General features: G+C 35.6%; 1 protein-coding gene across 1 annotated transcript in view; it reads left to right on the plus strand.

The window, feature by feature from the left end:
- Positions 1-449: 449 nt before the first annotated feature.
- LOC116337968 (epithelial discoidin domain-containing receptor 1) overlaps positions 450-23,035 on the plus strand; it is a 200,941-nt gene continuing 178,355 nt past the window's right edge. Inside the window, exons 1-2 of the mRNA XM_031762969.1 lie at positions 450-1,114; positions 5,767-6,342. The gene's annotated coding sequence lies outside the window, so the exon portion shown is untranslated. The remainder of the gene's footprint in view (positions 1,115-5,766; positions 6,343-23,035) is intronic.

Below are 23,035 nucleotides of genomic sequence, written 5' to 3' on the forward strand. Positions count from 1 at the left end.
ATATCGGAAACAATGTTTGTAATATTACGACTATTCGTCTCTTTCACACAGACATATCCTGTGTGTGAATGAAACATTTCCCCTTCATTACTGAATGCACACATTTCCCCGCTGTCTGCTGAGTTCAATAACATACTGTTGGACGAAGCACTGAATGAAGTCGGTTGAACGACGTTGACTATATCAAACATGCGTTACGTCTATAAAGGTAGTATTGCTGTTGCAGTTGGAGAAATGGAGCCGATGCCGCGCCAATGGTTTTTTAATTCAGCTGTTGTTCTCACAATATGCAACAGAATCGACGAGCTCGAGCGAACAATATGTTTGACTGGCTCATAGGCATCGTTGTCATCGTCGTTGCTCGGTCGGTCGGTTGTTGTGTGTATCACTCGAACGCCTTTAGCCACAACGGAATGAACTGTATGATTCAGTTTGGTTGGAACTGTTGACGAGACTAGTGTTGTTTTTTGCCGTCGCGCGTGAATTTGAATGAATTCTTATTGGTATTTTGGCTTGCCGTGTGGTCGTAAAGAAGATTCAAGTTATCGACTTTGGTCGTGCGTTTAACTTTTTGTTCAACGTCGTACAAAAGTAAATAAGAACCGCTCTTTATTTTATGGAAATTCAAAAGAACATTTCGAACTCTAACATCCGTCAGATGGACAATTAGAACACGGAAAAAGAATGAGTTTTGCCGAATGAGAGAAAAGAAGTTTTGCGGAATCGTTTACATTTTTTTTCTTTCTTCGTTCTTTCTTCTCTTGAGTGAATAATTGGAAAGTGCAAAGAATTGAAAAGGTACCATCATAAAGTATAATTCCCTCATTCAAGAAAGAAAAAAGAACTTAAGAACAAAAGTGAATGAAAAAACAATGAAATTTTAATAAGGACTAAACAAAAGAGGAAACGAGAAAGAAAGAAAGAGAGACCAACATTTTTGTGCAAATAGTAAGTGAGATTGTGATCGTTTGTGATTTATATTTGCAAAAAAAGGGATTGTGTAAAAGAGAAAAAAAACCGAAATAGCTGCAAACAGGACAGTGAGTGCGAAAAATTATAAACACTAAATTTTAATTGTTGAACGAAATTTCTGGATTACCAATTATTTTTCAATGTGAGTTTGCAACTTGTTTCTCGTGGTAAAATAATATGTATTCAAAAAAAACCATTTAGTAGCAATAAATCTTGATTTTAATCTCGCCCAAAAAAAATATACAATTTCATTAAAGTCGCATTGGTGAAAAAGCAACAACACACATCGGAAAACGGAAAGTAGGATATGTGAAATCGCTTGGCCGCGTAAATAAAACGATAATAATCGGCAAATAAAACAAAAAATTTCATAATTAGTGTGAATAACAGAGAGTTGAGTAATTTGGCAACGAAAAATCAGCTGCTCAACACAAAAGAGGTGTTAAACGTTTTTAACATTTAAACAAGCCCAAAACAAAGTTTAAAGCGAGAGAGAAAAACAAACGAAACACTGCAAACAATAAAAAATGCAATGAATCGTAACGAAAGAGCAAACAAAAATTCTATAACAAGCACATATTGTGTAATCGATCTTTTTAACCGAGATTATTGTTTCCTACTCTACTGCCGTTTTTTTTGGCATTTAGTATATTTTACATGTAATACGGTATGCATTTATCATTGAATGCCGGCAGCGTTAATTTCTCACTATCTTTGTGAAAAAGACACACAAGTGAAGCAAATGCACCAAACCATCGGCACTAAATCCACACAATCGATACGCAAAACTGACAACAGATAAATAACACACCGCTTAACAAAATGAAAGAAAAAGAAAACAATTACCAAGAGTTTGAACAGAAAACAAAATCAACGGAAAACCAAACACACGAAGTGTAAAAAAAAAATGCATAACGAAGCTGAATGAATAAACACAAATCGAAAGTCAAGAATGAGCGCCCGATGGGCAAATGTTGTTATGAAGCAATAAATAGCCATCCATTCGGAGTAGTTAGTTTTTTCTTCTTTCGTTGACTTCTTGATGCCGAGGTTCCACGATTTTTTTTGGTGTTCAAAACCGCACAATCGGACCGTCATTTTTGTATACACATATTCAAGAGAACTTGGATATAAAAAGACACGAAGGCTCGCGAATTATTGTGCAAACGAAACAGACACGAATGAGAAAAGAAAATAGCGTCAATGTGGTTTGAAACAGATATGAATAATGAGAAGTTGTTAGGAGTTCGTGACTGTTGATTATATTGGCCAGATTGCGATGGAACAGTGTAAATATGAGGAATAAGAACAAATACGTGAAAAAGAAACCCAAAAACCGAACAAACGATAATTTTTACTGGCATCGAATAACAACAAAAACCAAACCAATCCAGTTGAAACAAAAAAATAAATATAAAAGAAGTCAAGCCTTTCGTCTGCTGGTTAGCGCGAAATCAACAGCACATTTCCTTTTTTTAGCTTACTGTTTTTTTTCTGCCCGTCTCAAATCCAATTCACTTCTGCGGATTTTGCATTTCGATGTTTTATTCGGTTTTCTTCACTATACATGACTGTGTGTAATTGAGTGTAAGAAATTCCGTTTATTGCTTGTGCATATGCTTCGATCTCGATTCCAACCGAAAAAAAAATGATCCTGCTTCACTGGTTATCTTTGTGTGTTTATTTGTTGTTTATTCTGTGTTTTCATCCGCAAGCGAACAATTAAGCAAATCAATAAATCAACACATTTTTCAATTATTTATTCCGAAATGAGCGAGTGCGAGTGCGAGTGCGAATGCACATCAAAAAACGAGTTATGCTACTTTTCTGAATTTTTTTTTATGGATACACATCCCGATGATGTAATTTGTTGTCAAAATCGATTTCTAACACATTCACTTCTTTTTTTATACACGTTCACACTCTTGTGTCGGTATCTGTTTGAACGTAAAGCCTTTATTTACGCATCGAATTACAAAATAAACGCATAACAACCATTAATAGAGATGCCAGCTGGTGAGTTGCACTTTAATCTCATTACTGTGACTGCACAGTCGCTGTAACATAGAGACGAGTGAAAAAAATATATCCTGACTGGTCGATGGAAAAAAATATCGATTTCAATCACATTGAATGGTGCAAGTTTGCTAAAGGGAAAAAATTGTCAATACTTAATTTATCACGCATTTCAGACAACGAATGGCTAGGAAAAAATCCGATTAACGCTCTGTCTCTAAGAGTCTGTCAATTTACGTAGAGTTATTTTATTGATCAATGCTTCCTGTTTCTAGAAAATGAACAAGCACTCACGTCATTTCGATGTAACGATCTCGTAAAATGTTGAAGCATGACCACCAATTACCATAGAAAAAAGAACGAACGTAAAATATTTATTTCTAGAATGAGAGAATTTGTGGACGGAGAGGTTGGTGTGAGTGTATGAAAGCATAAGACTGTTTAATCGGAGGTTTTGCTGAAAAATTCCACCGTCCCAAAAAAACGTGTGTGCACGCGCTCGCTTAATTCATCGAAAAGCACCGACTCTGCACATTATTGAGTTTTTATCATGAGTTTATGTCTTTCATGTCTGTGTGTTTCTCTCGTGTTTTTTCGGATGCTTTATTTAATATATGACCAATTGAACATTTTGCTTTCAGTTCCACTTGAAAATCCAGCACACAAACAACAATAACAAAAACAAAAATCCCACACACACATGACCGGAGAAGAGTAAATGTTTTTCCAGTGTGCGAAAATTTCATGTGTTTGCAATGGAATTACGACGAACCAACCGAGCTCTCGTGTGCAATAAATGTGCGAATGACCAAACGAGAACGCAAATAAATCCTTAGCTTTGTTGTTTTTTTTCTCTCTCACTTGTGTTCTGTGTGATGTCGGAGATGACCATCGTCACACATTGACTAGATTATACCGTTGATGTTGGCTCTCTCTCTCTCTCTCATACACTCCGGGAACCCTTAGCGTTCTGTCATTCAGAGGTGATAATTGCTTTTGAAACGAACTCATGTGTAAAAACTTTTCGTTCAGGTACATTAAATCCATCTCAACGCATGCAAAACCGTTTATATGTGTATTCAACACGCAATTGTGCAATGTGTGGGACGAGCACAATTTCTAATGAGCACTTTTTTTGTAACTCTCACGACCTCATTCATCTAAAAACTTTATATGATGAGATTCATTTTTTAGTTGTCTTTTCTTTTTGCTCAATGATTTTTTGCCGCCCGAAAATAGACATTTTAAAATTTGATAATGCAAATCCATTGAATATATCGTATATATTTCAATTGTGAATTTGTCTGAGTGGGCGAGATAGGGCGGTCAAATTCATTTATAAAACTGACATGCTGATCGAATTGTGCACGCATGAATTGGAACACACTGATTGAAACTGTGTTTCAACAAAAAAAAAAAATTTCAACAGAAAATGCAAACGAGAGAAGTACGTGTGCTGTCCATACGTCAAGTGATTTAATTTTAACAAACTGAGGTTTTTCCGCTCTCGGCCCGACGTTTTGTGTTTCTGACAGATCAAATTATACGATTTGCACACACACACAAACGCTTTCACATTTCCGAAAGTGTATTCTTTTGCACTGTATCCGTACATTTGGTTCTTATCGAGAAAATGCCTTTGCAAAAGAAAAAAAACTTTTCGAGCGAAGAAAAAAAAAATGTTGTAAGAGTAGGCGAAAGAGTGTGAAAAGGGTTACGAGGAATATACTTTAATTCAATTGCACACAATTAGATTTCAAGCATGTTAAACATGAAGCCAAAGTGATTTATGGCCTAGGCAAGAAGAAGAAGAAGTACTAGTAAAACCCGAAAAAATGTGTGTAACATTTGTTGCCAATTAAATTGTTTTGGCGAACGAAACTTGCATCGAAATCGATTGTAAATCGAATTCGAGTGTGAAAAATCCGCACAAATTTCCTAGCTGTATAAGTGCTCTGAATGGAAATTGTAAAGAGCGACGAAGGAACGAACGAACGAACAAAAAAAAATCGTTCAGGATGGTGTTGAACAGACATTGAAATTCGGTGTGAGGATTTAATTTGATCTTCGATATAACGAACAAGCAGAATACACGAAGAAAACGAACACGTCGCTGGATTAGCATCAAATTCGTTTCGATAATGTGTGTTTTTTCGGCGTGCATTCTCACTCAGATTCCAGCAAAAAGAAAAACATACACACTAAATTGAAGAACAAAAAATACTCCACACTGGCAAAGTGTTTTCCATTTTATACGTTCGCTTGTTGATTCTCTTTTGCTCTCTCTCTCTCTCTCTCTCTCTCTCTCTCTCTCTCTCTCTCTCTCTCTCTCTCTCTCTCTCTCTATCGGTTGCGCCATGTGAGCACGCGTTTTATTCCGTTGAATCGAGAAAATCGTGATACTTATTTAAATTGGTTGTATGTTTGGTTGTTTAAAAGGCACAGTCAGCTAGAGAGCAAAAGAAACAGTGAATGGATGTGAGAAATGGTGTATGCATTTGAATCGGATGGCAGTCAATAAAGGAACCATCCATCTATTTGGCAATCGGTAAAGCGACAACAATTCACAACAACCAACAATGTACAACATTCTTCTATTCATTCGTAGCGAACGGTTTTTCTCATGCATTCACCTATCTCTGTCTTGCTTCGATCTAAGTCACTCTTCGAGGATTCCATATGCCATGCATACAATTTCTTTTTTTTTTGTTGTTGTTTTTGTAGCATTTTGCAAATATCACGCCAACTTACTAAAACGAATCATTTGTTTATTTTCAGCGGAGAGGATTGTCTTTGATTGGAAGGCCAAACAACACGAATTTCGGATTTAGTACACATTAATCGAAAATCAGCTGAAACAAAAAGACACACTGAACGAAAGACTATAAGAAAAATAGCTGACATCGACTGAACGAGAGAGATTTCACCTTTTATTTGGTGTGTCATGCACAACCGAAGTGAGTGTGAGAAAACAAGAAAAGAAAAATAATAATAATAATACGAAGAAGTAAATATAGTACGCGAAGCGTGTTCTTGTGAAATAAACAGAGATTGAAACTCAAGTGATAAAGATAAAGACAAAGACGAATCAAAATAAATCGCCCAGAACGCTAGCCCATATACACAAAATAGACACAGAGACACACGAAAAATACAATTAAAGACAAAGGCACATGCTGTATTATTGATTTTGGTAACACAGTTTAGGTTTGTTTTTTTCTTCGCTTTAACACGGTGAACGAAGTGACTCTTGATATCATCGTATCGGATAATAAACCGCGCCATTTGCCGCAATCTATCGAAATATCTAAAGCTAAGCTCAATGTCGATCCATTTCAATTCAACAAATTAAAGGTGAGTGTTTATCGCTGATTTTCTCTATTGCATACTAATTCCCTTTTTTTCGGGGGCGTTCGATTTTCGCCATTTCGTCGGTTTTTATATATAATCTTTTTTCTTTATTTTTTTGATGTAAGCAAACCTTTTAGACATTTACTTCCTGTATTCGCGACGTGCGTCGTATTTTGTGTTTCATACTGATATGGTCTGCTTTGAATTTTCGGCCCATTTATCATTTCGGGCCGTTCTGTTTTCTCTCTGTCATTCGGTTATTTTTTGTTTCTTCTTCGACATTCACGTCGACCAGTCTCTATATGTCTCGCTAATTAATTGAATTACCCGTAAAAATTCCATCAACATTGATTATACGTGTGGGTGAAACATAATTAAAATCAGATACCCTTCAAAGTTAAACGTTCAACAGATTTGATACACATGTGTTAAATGAACAACAACAAAAATATTTGAAAAAAGTTAATTATCGTTTTTAAAATTGTTTTTGATTTACTCAGCCTAAAATGCAGTTTTCGTAACAAAAATTCATCTTTTAATATTGTTGGTGGGGTGCGGCTAAATAGACCCAATTTAAATTCGATAAATGTTAGTTAATATGCAAAGAATTTGTTGTTTGCATTCATGTTATAAATTAAATTGAAAGAGAGTGAGAAATCGCTCTGAAAATGACCCAAGTAAGTTGAATGAGATCGATTCAATGTTGCGGCTGTCGCTCTTAATAAATTAATGTCTATTCGGTATACAATCAACAATAAATCACTACTTCAAGCGACCAAAGCAACAAAATAAATAGAAAAAATGTCAACCGAAAAGAAGAAGTTTTTCAAGCTCTTATTCTGTGTATACATTGAATAACATATGATGCGTAAGTAAAAAAATCCATTTTCGAATACGGTTGGCCGTCCGGATGTGTGAGTTGCGATAGACAAAATTATTTCACAAAATTTAATTATAAACATGTCACATGTCATAGCATACAAAACTTGGAGAAGAGATTGTCCATAAGAAACCATTCCATGCATATGCATACACCACAAAACTTCCATGCCGAATCGCATGACAAAAAATATTCGAAATAGTTTTCGTATTTCTACACACTGTTCTCTGTGGAAAAGTGTTTTAATTGACTTTGCCGTCAAACATATGTGTGTTGTTGCTTCATTTTGGCACTTTCGATTGAATAAAATGGGTGGGTTCATTGAAATGTTTCGAATGGATATTAGCTATCATGAAAATGCCAACAAATGCTATGCAAATACCGTTACTACTTCATTTTATCGATCGTAATGGTGAATAAGTTGTCTAGCCGAAATGCCATAAGTGAAGTTTAAACGGGGTATTCGAATGTCCATTTGCTGTACCCATCCCGTCCATTTAAACTTCCTGTTATTCTATGTCACCGTTTTATGGAATGAGATGTCTTTTGGAGAAAAATTACCATTTACAGTTGCAAAGAAAAATACAGTTACAGACACATTTTATTATTCTATTTCTCTCTCTTCTCCTTCCGTTGAAATTTGAAAACAAAACGGGCTGAAAATTAATTATGTACGTTGATTTAATATAGATTTACCGAAGATGAACGAGAGCAAATCCATTGTATTGAACATGCACGCCGAATAACAATGGCACATAAAGAGACAGAAAAAAAGAAGATGCGATGGCGGTGTCGTTGTGATCAAAAGTTCGAAGAGCATCGCATAAATAATTCAGTGGCATTGGAATGAATGAAAGAATGAAAAACAAAAAAAATGAAACCATCGTCGGGCGACACACGTAGACGAACTATTATTATCGAAATGTCAGCAAGTCACCTCTCATCTATGTACTAGCAGTGGCTGCTGCCACGATATAGATCGTGCATGTTTACACAGCGAATGGCATAATGTAGACATTTTAACAAAACTACTACTTCGTATATGGCTGCTTTTTCAATGTGTCTATTTCCAACTCTTTGCACACGTCCAACACATTCAAATGTCAACCAACAATGTTTCTGATTGGCATTCAAAATGTTTATGTGGTCGCTCAGTTCCTGCTTTCCGATTCCGATGCCTTCCTCTGTCTCTCTTCCTCTTTGTCTCTCCACTTGGTGTCTTTTTTTCACTTAAAAAGTCTTTGGCTGAACTCAAATCCAACCCGAAAAAAAGAACACATTTTTACCATTTCGAACCAATTCATATTTCTAGTTTGTATGAACCTTATGCTATTGCATGTAACTAGCTGCGAGCAATATTTCGTGTTTGTATGTTTGCATGTGTGTTGAACTGCAAACGTGTGCCATCACATCGACAGATATCCTCCTCCATCCACTCTCTGCTTTTGCTTCTCATAAATTATGTTCTGTGTTTAAAAACAGCAACAACAGACACTTGTTTAAATATTTACATGCGTCTCACCGTGTCGCGCACATGTGGACGAAAACCCAAACAGAAGCCAATGAGAACAACAAAAAAATATGCACTATTGTGCAGCAAATATATGTTTACGGATCCCTCTCAACAATACACAAAACAAGAGACAGAAAAGTAGAGGAAGAGAGAGAGAGAGACCGTATGTTCCGAATACGTATCAATTTAAGCAACGAAGAATCCAATTTCGATCACTATCAAACACACATAAATAGCAAACAAAACTGATATATACGAAGAGTAGAAATTATTGAATATATGCAGCGCATTTTGAAAAACAAATTTCCATTTGTTATTTTCTTATGCATCAAAAAGAATGTTGTGAATGTGGGATTCAATGTGACAGCAATCAATTGATACATTAAAAATTGATGGGAATTGAAAATTGAACATAAAATGTTTAAAAAAAAAACAAACTTTATCAAAGTGGGATAGAGAACAAAAACAAATATACTCATTATTATACCGTTACCTGGTGAATTAATCATGAATCGATATCGACAAAAAAACTCTGCAAATGCAAGTACTACACACAATATTTCCAATTTACCCCTCACGATGGGTGCTCATATACAACATATGCAAAGCCTCAAAATTGATTCGAATGAATCGATGAAATATGGTCGAATGAATAAATGATATTTTGGTTCTTTTGATTTGAATTTAAAATGGTAAAACAAAAACCAATTAATTTACATAAATTCTGATTCTCGCTGGCCCAACGATTTACGACTGCATTCAATTTTCGTTGAGATTGTTTTGGACCGATGTGTGTGTGTGTGACACGGTGTAAAAAACAAAAACAAAAAACCGTCATCCATTGGAATTTATCTATTTCTAATTTTCAATCAAGCGTTAACGCAAAATAAACAATGCATCTAACAAAAGGTACATAAATAAAACCTCAATTCGATTTTCAGGTTCGATTGCATACGAATATACGCTCGTGACACTCACTCATTCACACGTCGTGTGTGCGCTGCGCTGCACAGTCGGTCTGTGTATGTCTGCGCGCTCCTGGTGTAAAGGTACAAGCCATCGGAAATGAGTTTCGGTTTCACGGGTACGCATTTGCATAGGTTTGCCATAAATTGAAAAATTTATATTTAAAATATTCGGAAACTTCACACATGTCACAGGCACACACGAATTTGATATAGCAGAGCGAGCAAGAGATCGAGAGAAAGAGATAGAATACAAATGTTGAAAATTGTCGAATAGTAAATGTTTGTATCAAGTAACAAAAATCATTCAATCGGATGAAATAATGGAAGTGAATCGACTTTTAAAAAGTCGTTTTTTATTGAGTTGATGGCACAGAACGTTCTTTTTTCTCACTCCCAGCCGTAACATTTTATCGACAGACTCGCATCGACTTGTTCCAAGAATAGAGTCAATGTGATGATTGTAATAAATGTTGAAAATATGTAAAATAACATGAAATAAAATATCAAAAGAATGGAATGGAATCGGTTGTATTATGAAAAATCGGTGGTTCTAGCACAAAAAAATAACCCAAAATACAAAAAGAATAATGAAGTATTAAGTGAAATTTTCAGTGATTTGACGATGTCGATAAGCTGCTTATTTGTAAGCCATGACTGTCGATTGAAACGAAATTATCCACAAATTCTTTATCAATTTTCATTCATCTTTTGTGCAAAGCGATTTCGAAAAAGGGCTTTTCAAGTTTTTATGTAAGCACATTGGCATGACAACACATTCACACACAAAGAAAAAACGGCTACGTCTTGTCGTCATAAAATCATAGCAAACATAACAATGTCGTGGAAAAAATATACACCATGTAAAAATAGTGCTCGGCGTTATCTTGATAAGTGCCGTGCTGTGTTTGTTATATGTTGCACCAGGGCATTGCACTTTTGCAACGACGGGAAATATGTTGATTCGATGTTTGCATTTGGGATTTTTCATTTCTGCTGTTTTTTCTTTCTCTCTCTCTTTTTCTCTACACACCAACAGCTAGTGTAAATCTATATATCTCAAATCGACAAAAAGTGTTCGTCTGCTGATGCGCGCGCGCGCGATATGATCTGATAAACAAAATTAATCATTATACTTGTGTTGCAAAGAGTTCAATATTTATTCGGGACCGGAGTACTTTTTTTATTGCTGGAGCCAGCGTGTTAAAACATCGATCTTTATCGATTCGATACACTTTTTTATTATTTTTCATTCTAAAATTGTAGATCGATTTAGACATGGTGCGGACACTGATGTACGCGTTTCAATTCGAAAGCAAATAAAAACGCGCGGCAAATAGATTAATTGCTTTCATTGAAACATCGATGTGTGTTTTCTCTTTTTTTCTGCTTCAAACACGACAACGGAAATAAACACACCCGCGATAAAACTCAAACATTCGAAATGAAAATTGGAAAAATGCGCGTTCAACACATGCAAAGCCCAAAGAAACAAATAGCCAAATCATTTCAACAACGCTTCGGACGGTTTTTTTTTCTGTCGACTGGAAAAAAAGAAAGAGAAAAAAAAAGTCGAAAAACATTTCGTTTGCATTTCGAATGAAATTCGTTTTATATGTTTACTTTGTTTACGGTCGGTCTTGTTCCATTCCCATTCGATGGGATTGAGTCACAGATGCACTTGAAAGCGTTGCCTGTGAATCGGTTTCTCTATGCGTCGTTGATGTGTTTACATTTTGATATTTTTCGGTTTAAAATATGAATTCAACGATAATAAACACAAAAATGCAATTAAACCATACACATTTATTACATCACTTTTGCTTGGTGCACAAAATTATTTTTCTTGAATTTTTAAGTTTACATTTACACACATTTAACATTTTCATTTTCATTGCATATTTTGTTGGACGATGACTACTTAAAATTGCGACCTGGCCGTGCACAATTTAAAACCGAATGGTTTATGTTTTAAAATAACGTAGAAATCTACTTAAATCGAAAAATTCCGATATAAAATCTGTTCATTCAAAGCGATTTTTATTGTTTAATCCGACAAAACGCATTCCATTCGACAATGCAAGCAATTGTGCGGCCAACATCATCCATCGTATTGTCGATGAGAACAGGTTAAACAGCAACAGCAGCAGCTCACGACGGAAATTACACTTTGCAAATAAATACAATCATTTTATCGAATTACTACTTAAAAAACTTAATCCAGTTCATAGCCCAAGTGCAAATCCAATAATATTGTTGGCTCTTAACTTTTAATGCGAAGCGATACACAATTTTTGTTGTTGTTATTGCTGTTGCGCTTAAACGAACGGGTTTCCTCTCTCTCTCTTCCTCCCGCGCTTTTGTTACTTGCGCTTGCTCCCGTATGAATTGTTACATTTTCTCAGGGCATTACAGTAATTAAATCCAAGTGGTTTTTCATTTCTTTCTTACCATCATTTTGCTTTTTACATTAGCAAAATCGCAAACGACAAAACTTTTAACGATTTTTCTAAAATAGCGAACAACGCGTCGCCAATATAAATTCACTTCCATATTGTTTCTAGTTGACTTCAAGGTTTGCTGTTTGTGCTCCTCATTTAATGCGGTTATTTGTTGCTATTGTTGTTGAGGATGGAGCATGAGCGTGCGCTTGCAACATCATGCTGGTGTTATCGTTTTGTCGACACATCAACCGATGACGCACTCTGAAACACACCACTTCTAATTGTTATTTTACAAATTAAAATGCATTGAATAGAAATTCTATCTCGATTGTCATTCAACGACTGCAAGCTTCTCTTCCCCATCGGATTGTATTACACACATACACTGTTTCAATTTCATTTAATTTTTTTTTCTCTGTCTCTGCCTCTGTCTGTTTCTTTCTTTTGGATTTTGGCATTGAGCGTGTGCATTCGGATCGTTGGGTATTTGTGCATGCGGATAAAAGTTTCAACTTTCTTTAATTACTTACGATAAAGTTGTTTGGTTTCTAACACTTAGCAAAATCAACTCAACTTTCTAAAATCCACTTTGGTCGCCCCGTACTCGAGACTCTTGCCATTCATGACTGAAATAGCATTCAATTTCAGACAAATTGCACCCCGGCAAAATATAGATAAATGTGCTGACATTCGAAAATCCTTAAGCACTTTACTGAAGCGCATTTTCCACGCGAAATGCGACGATTCAATACAACGAACGAGCAAATAAATGAACATACAAAAAAAAACGACAACGACGACAGCCATCAAGATACTTTATATTGACAAGCGAACACAGATAAAGTGAGTGAGAGAGAGAGTGAAGAGGATTTCGAGACAGTGCTCAACGAAAATGTAACCAAAGCGGATTTAATTGGATACCGGCGATAATTATACACAAATAACATAAGGTCAAAAGATAACATTAAATTGCAGTAGCTGTTGTATGTGTGTGTGTGCATTGGGCGCGTATAAGACGTATGACGCCATCCAATTAAATTAAAACATTTTTTTTACGTTTATGTATTGTTTTGAATTAATGCACTCTTTATGCTCGTTACGTTGCGCATAAGAGAACGTATGATTTGGTTGGAAATAGTTTGCTCGGATCAACGGTACACATTTTTGAAGTCAATGCTGTGTTTGTGTTACTAATTTATGACCTAACACCTATAACGTACTAAAGTGCTAAAACCATGTCCATTCACTAGTGAAGGGTGGCACCACCACATTCAGAAAGAGAAAATATTATTCAATGACGCGACACTCTCCCGTACAAACACATACAGAATGCGACACATATGTGCATTTTAGATATGCTCCCAAAAACGCGTTCTGGTTACGATAAGCCACTTACTGAAAAATATGTAGAGCGCGCATTCAAAATTTATGTTCTGTGACTGTCTGCTGTTCACATTTCAGCTGCATACGGTACACTCACTCACTTGAAATAACATGTCAAAAATGTCCTTTTGAGTGTTGGGATTTTTGTTGCTGTTATTATTGTTGTTCATTACACCGATGAGAGAGAGAAAAAAAACATTCACGCATACAAAGTGCGAGAGCAACTAAAATTGCACACGATTTGTGTCTCTATTCAATCCATTGCACACACACAACGCACATATGATGGAAATGAGCTCTACCGACTCTGGGCTGTAAAAATCAATGGTCGTCACCAACACGCTTTTTGATGAAAATACACACACACACACTACAAAAATAAATAGTGCAGAGAAAACTAATAAAAATAAAAATTAAAGCGTAAAAATCGATTTCATTAAAATACAAAGAGAGCATATTCCTCTCAATACATTGCGTTTAAATGGCTTTAATGTGTACATTTTCTGCATCGATCCATTGTGAATGTACATTACACGTTGTTCTACGGTTGAAAGTAAAATTCGAGTGTTTTTTCTGTACGTACGTTACGTATGTGTGTTGTCGCATAGAAAAGTCGTTGTGTAACACGAAAATCGTCGAGCATAACACGGCAATGGCATTACATTAATTTTATTATGTGCGCGTTTGTGCGTATGGGTTTTTACATGTTCCATTTTCGTCCTTTTCTCTTTATGTTGCAGTACCACTTTTAATGCAATCTACACTCATTTACTCATTCTCATTCTCTCTCTCTCACCCTTTTGTCTTTGACTCCGACTGCTGATGCGATTTGATCATGTATATTGTTCACCCACCATGGCTTATGAGCGTACTAGGCCACAAATCCAATTGATGTTCAGCATATCAAACCGAAATTTTCATTGTTCGGTCATAATTTTCGTTAATCACACATAACACAATTCCTCACGCCTCAATCATTTTCACTATATCATACACACTCACATATACCGTATGATGTCATGTATTGTTTTGTTATGTCGCGCTTTGAACATTGGGCGTCGTGAATGGCGTTATATGTTTCGCTTTGTTTTTCAAACAATCAATAGATGAAAAGCGCGGTCGCCTCAATTTTACCGAATGTGCTTGCTCATTATACCCATCTCTGCCACACTGCGATTGTGCACGATCATAAAACACAAATGGCCCGGGAACTACGCATATTATAAACAATAAAATCGCTTAGTTTTATCTTATTCACTTTTTTTCCACATAATGTTTCGCTTTTCTCCTCACTAAACACAAATAATGTAAACTATTTACGTCGCTTAGAGTCCTGAAAATACATTTAAAAATAAGAGGGCACTTGAACGAATGAAAGACGAACAAAAAAACATAATTTTTTTATAAACAATTTTTTTTCAAGCATTTTGTGATGATTCATTATTATGCAGACCAATTCACCCATTACACCGTCTGTTCCATGGGTTTTATCCATTTGCCATCTCGAATTTATTTATGATGGTGACGATAAATGCATTTCATAATTTGCCCATTGTCAAAATTCTCGTTTGATGTATGCAGCTTATCTATAAAAAAGGCATGCATGACGATCAGATGATGGTTCACATTTTGCGTCATTGAATTAATTCGTTTATAGAAAAATTAACACCTTTTAGCCCAAGATGCACAATAGGAGTTGTTGATGGTCGATAAAAATCAATGGCCGATCGACGAACAAAGGGTCGAACAGACGCAATATGCTCTTAATTGACTGATTCTTCGTAAACGAACTGCGTATGCAGTTCGAAGTGGAAATTTTTCAATTTTCAACAATAAAACAGCAAAATAAAATATTATTATAGCAGCCATAAACAAAACTAATTGACCTCACATTTTGTTTGCCCATTGAACTTCGTTTCCTCAACTTCTTTCAATTTCTCACAGGCGTCGATATTTTACGATTATTGTTATGCATCCAATTCATTTTCATATATCATTAGGGCAAACGAATTGCATATATATCCTTTTGTTTTGTAACCATAAGCCGATGAACAACATCAACACAGTCATATGTATGCATCACAAAAAGAGAGCAATTCTCTTGTAAAACTTGAAATGTGTCGATGAAAAAAGAAGAAAAAATATTAAAACGAATGAATAAGGAATACAACAGAAGAAAAAAATCGATCAAAGCACACTCGCCGACCTTCAAAATAACAAATTAATGACGTACGATGGGCAAACACTTCAAACGAATCGAATCATTGAAACGAACGGAACATAAACCACAAGACGCATTCCAATTGGTATAACTCAATATGTGGCATTTATATTTATTGTAAATGCTCATTACATTTCTCTGTTTTTTTTCCCGTTGTTAGTTATTTTATTTTTTGTTCTTCCTTTATTTTGCCACGTTTCATTTGATTTTCTCGCCGGGCTGTTTTCCGGCTTTTCGAATAAAATCAAATTCCTGGGAGTCTCGGCGAACGAAGGAGCATACTATGTTGTCTATACTGGAATATGTGTAAACACAGAGGAAAGAATCCTAAATAAACAGTACATGTGTTAGTTGTTTTTGTGGTGGATGCTGACTCGGCACTGCATATGTTAAAACCAAACAGAACAACAAGTCACTCTCTCATTCACTTCTCTTTCACTTTTTACAATCCCAGTGTGTTTAAAAGCGTGATGTTGTTTTTATTCGACGAACATATCTTTTCGGGGCTCGAGTTATTGTTTGGCAAGATAAAAGAACAATGGTTTAAATCTCCCTTATGGTCATATTATCACGAATAAACTCGTCGAACAAATGCATTCTCAATTCAATTGAATTCAGTTCAAACGCTTCTTTTCACATTGTTTTTGTTTGAATCGAGTCGAAGCGAAGCGAGCAGAGAGTCGATGGGAAGGGTCTACCTGCCAAAGGAGCGTAAAAGAAAAATATTTTGATTGTTCACAGTTTTTAATTAGAATCGAAAAATGAAATCTCAAACAATGAAGTCGTAAAAGTTGAAGTATGCACTCATATTCTCGATCGGATCAAACGAAAAATAAAAATAAATCCCAAACCACATGAACGGGAACCAATATTATGCATCGCATTAAAATATATTATATTTGCAGTAGTGTATTTATGCGCGCAACAGCGCATTCGTTTGCTTATTATTTTAACGTTGTCGACGTTTTAGCGTCACGGTTCATCATTAGTTAATTTCATTTTCAATTTCATGTCTCACGTTCTTTTTTATGGTATTCAACGAAGTAAGAATATGAACCTAAATCAGCCACATCGAGCGCAAGAAAACAAAAGCTAAAATCACATATTTCAGTGTGTTGAAGTTGATGCTGTTGTCGTTGTTGGAGCACACCATTATGCATATCGTTTTTATGATTGTTTCAATGCTTCCTTTATTCAGCGTGATTTCGGTTCAATTCGTTTCGGACCCGGGATAATGTGGAATTATAACGAGACACAAACCATATTTTCATCACATAAATATGGTATGTGTTGATAATTTCGTTAGGTGGAAAATATGTGTAATGGCCACGTTTCGTATTTGTGTGTGCGTGTGTGTGTATTCTAAGTGGCACGTTCACGAAAATTGAGTGAGAGAGTACGTTCATTCGTTTAGTGAAACTTCATAAGTGCTCTTATTCTTTTTATCTTTTTTCTCTCACTCTTTCTCCCCTTCTCTGTCTCTCTACTGTATTTGTACACTCCAAACATTCATACAATTCCATATGAACTCAGAACAAACATAGTGCAAAGCGCAAACCCATTTAATCGAATGGCCAAAAACATTTTTGCCCATTACTCATTAAATAAGATAAAGAGAACCAATGTCTCGGTGCATGTTTTCACATCTCTTTTCACTATTTTCTCAATGGCCTTCTGCTCTGTCGATATGAATAGCCTGTTTGTGTTCATTTATAATATTACTTTATTTATATTAATAATAATGAACGCATGTGTTTATTAGAAAAGTCGTTGTTGCCACTACTACTGTTCTGTTGTTTTTGTTTTGATCGCTGTAATGATATACCAAGCGCAAAAACACTCTTCGCATAAATAAAAACGGTTGTATGAGGAAATGTTTTTGACTTGTAATGGGTGAACGAATGAACATATATGTGCTGTATGTGTAAGATTTTAAGTTAAGGGATCGAAATTTTTGCCATTGCGGTAGGCTTATATGAGTGAAACGACGGTCATATACAACTACCATTACTGCCGAATGAAGCACACACCACCAACAACTTTTTCCCGTATTATAAACATAAGTGTAACCGAATTATGAATGGTTATTATTTGAGATAGTCTCGCTTGAACACGAATCGCATCTGTCTATATGTACGTTGGCTTCTGTTTTTGCCAAACCAAATACACATACACATACATTTTTGAACCATTTCGTATTTATTTGTTGGTCAATTCTATTGGCCAAATACTCTTATAAAATATACGATATATTTCTTTTACCATACTCTGACTCTTTGCTCTTTTGATTTTCGACATCTTCCTGTTTCAAACGGCAATTCACTGTGCTCTTGGCATCAACAAGGAAGCACACAAAAACTTCTACATTTAATCATCGAAGACGGCACACAATCTCTTCTCTTGTACGCGCGTTAAACTAGAGAATAAGAAAAAAAAAAACACACACACAAATATATATACAAATAAATAAATTTTCAACATATTTTTTCCTAAAGGGCATGTGGATGAAACTTTGTTTCATCTTGTTATCCGTTTTGTTGATGTTTGCGTTTTGTGTTTTCAACAAACTGCTCGCATTTCGCCCACAGACTCTCTCTAACTCTCATATTTATTTGCTTCTATGCAATTTCTATTCACATAACATCCCAAGCGACAACACCGTATGTATTATGAGATACGAAGCGAAAATTTTGTTTTACTAATTAGTGGTGTTTTGACTACAGTGCGTCAGGGTTGAAGCACGAGCATGTAATATTTCACTTTGGTTTTTGTCAATAGCACATCGCCTCTTCTTGCAATGGCGCATCTATTCAAACATACGGTATTCATTGAGACGTTGTCGATCTTAATAATATCGTTTTAACGAAACTTAACTAGATAATGGATATTAATTACGGATAAATTACATTCGTCTTGTATGGTTTATGTCTTTCTTCATATGATCGTTCTCTGTATTTCTCATTCCCGCTCAACCTCCATCTCTATCTTTCGCTTTCTCATTCCCTGTCGGTTTGTAAAAGAATGAGATAACTTTGGTTTACGACTTTTTCCATCAATTCTCAAACGCACAAAATGCTGTTAAACGGCAACAAAGAAAGAACAACAGTCAGAGAATAAAAAAGTGCGCTCAACACATTCAAAAAATTAAAACGAACAGCGGCAATTTTAGAACAAGAAATTATGTAAATTTCCTTTAAACAGCAATAATTAACAAAACATATGCATGTAATTACGTAATGCATGCAAGTGGTGGCAGCGTATAACTAGACCAGCCGTCTACCAATCTGAGCATCACACATAGTGTTTCATGACCGGCAGCATGAAAAAAAGTGTACATTTCTTGCTGGCGGCCCACGTCGCTCCAAGGCATATAATCGTATTAATTCTATTCATTTATTAATTTTTCTGTTCCTGTTGGCAAACAGTAGAGAGAAAAAAACTTGTAACTTTTTGTGTACACTGGTGCTGAATTTTGGGAGTTTGAGTTGTGGGCTCAATGATAAATACTCACTCGTTTGCAACGACATATGCAAAAGTGATTTTCATGGCTTTTGGCGTTGTGGCCGTATTCGGTTCCTTCGTTCTCTTGATCTCTTTCTCTTCCTTGCTCGGTGCATGGATTAAACTATCGAATTTGTTGAATATCATTTTCACGATAATACTATTGACCCTGGAGGCTGCTGTTGCTGCTGTTGACTATGTGTTTGTTTCACTTGGTATGTGTGCGCTAAGTACAGCAAAAAGAACCAACTCGAAGGATATATAAATCAATTTATGTGTCGCCGGTGAACTCGGCAACAAACTTGAAACTTTGTTGCTTGCCATGCGACACTCTGAATAGCGAGCACCAACTCCCAAACTAAGAGAAAGAGAAAAAAATTTCACACACACACACAAAAAACAACGAAAATGAAAAACCATCAAGTGCGACCTTTTGCAGTGTCTCGCGATAGCATACTGCCACCAAATAACTTATGGAAATATGTGCGAATGCAAAATGGCTCGAAGAAATTGAAACTGTGAGAACGAATGAAAGAAATGAGTAGCACTCTATTCGAACGACACAAACGCCAAATGAATATGATGAAGAAAAAAAATATATACATAAGAAGAGTACACGATAGTAGAGTGTGCAGAGAAGGGAAAGAAACTCATAACAATCTGAACCAAAAATAATAAAATAAATTTAAAAAGTTTTTAGCTCGTTAGTTCGTTAGTTGTGAAGTAGTTTTTTTTTTGCTTGCCTGCTTGCCTTCGGATTACACTCACCGATATTTTTGGTGCAAACAGAGCCGAACTGAGCAATGGAAGAAAAAAATATGGATTTTTAAACGGTTTGATCTCACAGCCAGGCCATTTTATCAGTGTGTTCGGGCGAAAACGTATCACCCACCGTAAAAGTTCTCTCCATACACACATAAACAAAAATGTTACGGCTTGAGCGCATATTCATGTATGTGCATTTCAGATTGCTTCTCCGTTCCGCTCTCTCTCTCTCTCTCTCTCTCTCTCTTGCTCTCAATATAATCAGAATTCTTATTGCCACCCATAAATTCTGTATACTTTTGCATTTTTTGAACTGGCGCTAAGTTTTCGCCAAATGGAAAAGTATTTTGACACTTTTGCTTGCGTAAGTTGCCTTGCGTTTGCAATTTCACTATCGTCTCCAGCTTTTGTGTATCCCTTTTTTTCATTTGTTTCGTATTCCTGGCGAATGTTTGAATATATTTTTGTTTGTTGGCATTCACTTTGGGCCAAAAAGTATATTTAAATTTTTATGATCGGTTATAATGTTTGGTTGTGCCTTGCAATCGATATAATAAAACGAAGCATTTCGAATGACGAATAGTCGGTTGGAAGCACATAATTCAAAAGAACATTTTTTGCCATCTTATGACTTTTCACAGTTTATACTAATTCGCATTCTCTTGCAAGCGATCCGCTTCAATGTTTCTTTACAACAATAATAATCTTTAATTTAATTTAACTGGCGGCCCTTTTTCTTTCAATTTCAAATTGTCTTGAGAAACTGCGTTTCCGCTTGACTTGCTAAATAAATTTTTTTTTCGGCAAATTTATCTCTATTTATCCTCGAACTTTGTGCCGCGTAGAACAAAAGTCAACAAACGACTTTCAAACTGTACTGGGTTGGGTGTGTATGAGAAAGAGAGAGAGAGAGAGAGAGAGAGAGAGAGAGAGAGATTTAACACAGTAGTGTGTTATACCCATTTGTTTTTGTCACTAAAATCGATTGAGACAAGTACATTCGAGCATCAGCACCAATGTATAAACCCAAGAGTCTTTCGATAGACCGAAGTGAATCGAACCAAAAATGAGTATGGATTGAGTCAGTCGGTTGAGAAATATACACAGGAGTCGATATGCTCAGTAAGTGTTTTTGGATCGATTCCAAATATTAATAAATATTTGTGTGTGTGTATAAGTGTGGTGGAGAAAGAGAGAGTTTTCAGTTTCGCTGGTATGTCGAATGTTGTTACTTCGATTGGTGTTGGTATCATTGTCATATAATTACCAGTCGAACAATGGTAACCTTAACGATGCATAAAGCGATTCGAGGAGGTCATTGATTTATCAATGATACAAATGATTCAATTCGACTTCGGCTATAAATTATGATAAAATAAAATTGAATGCCAATGAACAGCATGTGAAGAATGCACAGTTACGACGGTGATAATAAATGTTTGTTGAATTCAAGCGAAATGGGCAAGAGAGAAATGGTGAAATTGGTTGGATATGCATACCGTATTTTGGATGACACCGAAGAAGAAGAAGAACAACAACAAAATATGGTTCAATACAGCAAATCGACATAAAATATTGTTGTAGTATCTCCCATATATTTATTTGGTGTTTCTTTTATATGGTTATAAATTATAATTATTGGGATTCGGTTGTACGGTTTGTCTTATTTCAAGTGGTCGTTTTGCGTACAATCGACTATGTATTGATTGGGGGGTCGATAATATATATTCCAAGGGCCTTGAATAAAGGCGTGCTGTGTGAGCTGTTTCGTTTCATGAACCAATCACAAATGTACGGCAACAGTATGGCGATCAAAGTTTATGTTATTTTATTTTTCATAATAATTGGTACGCTTCACAATTAGATACTTGCTTCGATTAATTGCCATTTAAGTAAAATTTAAGCGAAAATGTGAAAATTAGTTTCATTTCTATTCGCACGTATACCGTTCGTGCACACACATCCATTTCCGTGTTAAATTGAAAATTTTCCGTATACCCAACATTTTTGTTTCGCGTCTGGAAAGTTTCATTTGAATATTTAATTCGTTGTGTATTTTGTATAGTTTTTGATTTTCAATAGCAACAAGCTATAAAAACATGCATTCTTGGTTGGGAAAATGGAAAATTGAAAACTATAGTTACAAACTACTAGCATTGTGTATTGCGTACACAATATACAGTAAACACCACATATAATATCTCCACACTGGAAAACAATATGCTTTTATAAACGTGGCTATCCCCGCATATTTCAATGTGGAGCGCTCATACAATGTAACAAAAGGCAGTCTCTGCATATTTGCCGTTCCAAATCCATAATTGAATATGATGATATGCGGCGAACATTACATTTTAATAGAAAATTTTATCAACTGGGCATAAATACATCACACAACGACAAAAGGGACACAATGAACTCAATGAGACACACAGTCTATGGTCGACGCATGCATATTTCGTTCTAAAAAGATGAATGATCGAGATGGAGCGAGAGAGAGAGAGAGAAAGCATGTTATATAAGTACCGGGCAATAAAAACTGTATAAATTATTTACTCAAAATTGAAATGCACACATACACAGGCGATGTTGAGAACGACAGCAATAAAGAGAGAGTGTATAAAAGAGAGATATGGAAAAAGAGAGAGAGAGATAGAGTATGTGTCCTAGATTATTATTATAATTATGTTTGAATAGCCGGAATGTGTTACATTATATGTGAACGTTCTATATTTATATCCTTTTTTATGTTCGTTATACGGACATTCAGTTTCTCTTGGCGTTGCTTCCATTGTACATATGTAATGTATCTCTATATCCGCGGAACGCAAACCAACTACTACATATTTTGTATACACATATTTTGCGGCTAAATAAATATGAATTTATTCTGTTCCATTATTTTAATATTCGTAGCAGTGACGCGTACACATACACATATTGGTCTGCTTTGATGTAGCACCCAGACACAAACAATATCGGAGGAAATCAGGCCGTTTCACATAATGCAGTGGTGATTATACA

This window comes from Contarinia nasturtii, unplaced genomic scaffold, assembly GCF_009176525.2.
Source record: "Contarinia nasturtii isolate CC-2019 unplaced genomic scaffold, AAFC_CNas_1.1 Cnas_scaffold_350, whole genome shotgun sequence".
Lineage (NCBI taxonomy): Eukaryota > Metazoa > Arthropoda > Insecta > Diptera > Cecidomyiidae > Contarinia > Contarinia nasturtii.